Here is a 3,113-nt window from a genome sequence, read left to right as displayed (position 1 = left end):
TGAAAAATTATACCATACCTCCCATTAATATTCTTCACCATTCCTATGCTTTCTAAAGTTTGTTTCCATTACAAATATTTGAATGGAGCTCATATATTACTTCTAACAACTCTGAGACCCATGAGATGTTGACGAGAATGACCAAACACGTTACTCACTAAAAGAAGAAGAAGAAGAAGAAGAAGAAGAAGAAGAAGAAGACTTCTTTTGTGGTTTGACCTACAAACGACTACATCAACAGACCGGTAACTGGGACTCAAGAATCTGTTTGCATCACCTCATGTAAACAAACCGGAACTAACAACTGGACCTTAAGAACCTGTTTGCGTCACCACATGTAAATAAACCGGAACTAGAAACTATACTCAATTTTTTTAATGAGGCGCATTTGCACTGACTAGCAAAGGTGCCCTTTTAACTCGGAAAAGTTTCCTGCTACCTGACTGGTTAGAATTATCTTGTCCAACCAATCAGCGTGCAGAAAACTTTTCGGAGTTAAAAGGGCACCGCTGCAAGTCGGTGTAAAATCTGCTTCACTAAAAAGAATTGACTATAATAAGCAGCTCTTCTAAGAGAAGGACACTAAAATCAAATCACTGTTCCTAATCTTGGGCAGTGCCATAGCCTCTGTACCATGGTCTTCCACTGTCTTGGGTTAGACTTCTCTTGCTTGAGGGTACACTTAGGCACATTATTCTATCTTATTTATCTTCCTCTTGTTTTGTCAAATTTTTATAGTTTTATATAGGAAAAACTTATTTTAATGTTGCTGCTCTTAAAATATCTAATTTTTCCTTGTTTCCTTTCCCTTACTGGGCTGTTTTCCTATTGGGGCCCCTGGGCTTATAGCAACCTGCTTTTCCAACTACGGTTGTAGCTTATCAAGTAATAATAATAATAATAATAATAATAATAATAATAATAATAATAATAATAATAATAATAATAATAATAATAGTCTTTCTTATTCATGTGAATAAATCAGCGTCAACAACCTTAGCTATCAGGATGCCAGAAAACTTTAAATCAATCAATCAATCAATCAATCATTCAATCATATGAATAAATCAATCAAGTAACAGAAAATCCTTAACTTTCGACTTAAAACGAGAAAATGGCCGTATATTCGAGACAATCTCTCAATCGAGAATAAACGTAAAGCGAATGTATTTTCTTACTTCTCCCACCCCAGTGTCTTTCCTTCCTACCCGCTTTGGCATTGAGTCATGCCCGCTTCTGTTAGGTTCAATGTCTTCACCAAGAGAATGTGTAGGAAGCCTTCGGTCTTGGATAAGAAAGAGAGGAGGAATGGGGAGACATGACTCATGTATTTTCACTTTCAACTTTTACTTGGGGAAAAAAATTTCCTTTTTCCTTACGTAATTCTGTTCGTTTTTTTTTTTTACGGTTTATTTTCTTCTTCGTGTTTATCATTATTATTATTATTTTGGTTGAGTCAAGATATATTATGTGGAATATGAATTATCATTATTTTGATTGCACTCAAGATATATTATGTGTAATATATCATTATTATCCATTTTGATTGCACTCAACATATATTATGTGGAATATGAATTGATTATCATTATTTTGATTGTACTCAATATATATCATGCGGAATATATCATTATTATTATTTTGATTATATCACGATATATTATGTGGAATATGAATTATCATTGTTTTGATTGCACTCAAGATATATTATGTGTGATATATCATTTATTATCATTTTGATTGCACTCAGCATATATTATGTGGAATATGAATTATTTTATCATTCTGATCGTACTCAATATATATTATGTGGAATATATCATTACTATTATTTTGATTATATCACGATATATTATGTGGAATATGAATGATTATTATTATCTTGATTGCACTCGAGATATATTACGTGGAATATATCATTACTATTATTTTGATTATATCACGATATATTATGTAGAATATGAATTATTATTATTATCTTGATTGCACTCAAGATATATTACGTGGAATATGAATTATTGTTATTATCTTGATTGCACTCAAGATATGTCACGTGGAACATGATATTATTATTATTATTTTCATTACACTAAAGATATGTGGAACATGATTCGTAGTGATATTTACTATTGCATCTTTCAATATAATTCGTGTGGAACAGGTGACTTAGTAGACATTTTTCAACACTCTCAATACATCCTATCTTTGAATACTTTTCATATGTAAATATTCTTGAAAGGAACACTTTCAGTTTCTGTATTCTTGAAAAGGAACACTTTCAGTTTCTGTTTGAATGTTAAATTAGCATTCAAGAGTAATATCTTTTGCTTGAGGCGACCTGCGTTGAATTTAAAGATAGTGCAACTTTAAAAAAGTATATAAAAATATTAGTGTTTATATTTATAATTCATGCACTGGAGGCCTATTCATATTTAGAACTATTTAAGTCTACAGATGAAGGTGCTGAGAGAGAGAGAGAGAGAGAGAGAGAGAGAGAGAGAGAGAGAGAGAGAGAGAGAGAGAGAGATCTAGCTTCCATACTGCAATTGCTTGCCATCACTGCATGACCGAGATAAAAGCATATTAGCAGTCTTGCACTGTTCTTGGGTTAGCGTTCTCTTGCCTAGAGGTACACTCAGGCACACTATTCTATTCGTTTCCTTATTTGCTTTCCTTGCTGGGCTATTTTCACTGTTGGAGCATTTAGTCTGACGGCATTCTAGTTTATCAACTAGGGTTGTAGCTTAGCTAGCAATAATGATAATAGAGTTCGTATAAATACTAAAGGTAACAGGTTTTGAACTCTAGAAGGGTCATAGACAAAAACAGGTTGATGCCTAACTGAAATAAAATTTCAGATTATTATTATTATTATTATTATTATTATTATTATTATTATTATTATTATTGATACCTAGCTACAACCCTAGCTGGAAAAGAAAGAGGCTATAAGCCCAAGGGCTCCAACAGGGAAAAATATCCCAGTGAGGGAAGGAAATAAGGAAACAAATAAACGATATGAGAAATAAATGAACACTCAACATAAAATGTTTCAAAAACATTAACAACATCAAAACAGATATTCCATATATAAACAACAAAAAGACTTATGT

Source organism: Palaemon carinicauda, chromosome 3 (assembly GCF_036898095.1).
Source record: "Palaemon carinicauda isolate YSFRI2023 chromosome 3, ASM3689809v2, whole genome shotgun sequence".
In the NCBI taxonomy this organism is placed as follows: Eukaryota; Metazoa; Arthropoda; class Malacostraca; order Decapoda; family Palaemonidae; genus Palaemon; species Palaemon carinicauda.
Note: the sequence above shows the minus strand (reverse complement) of the source record.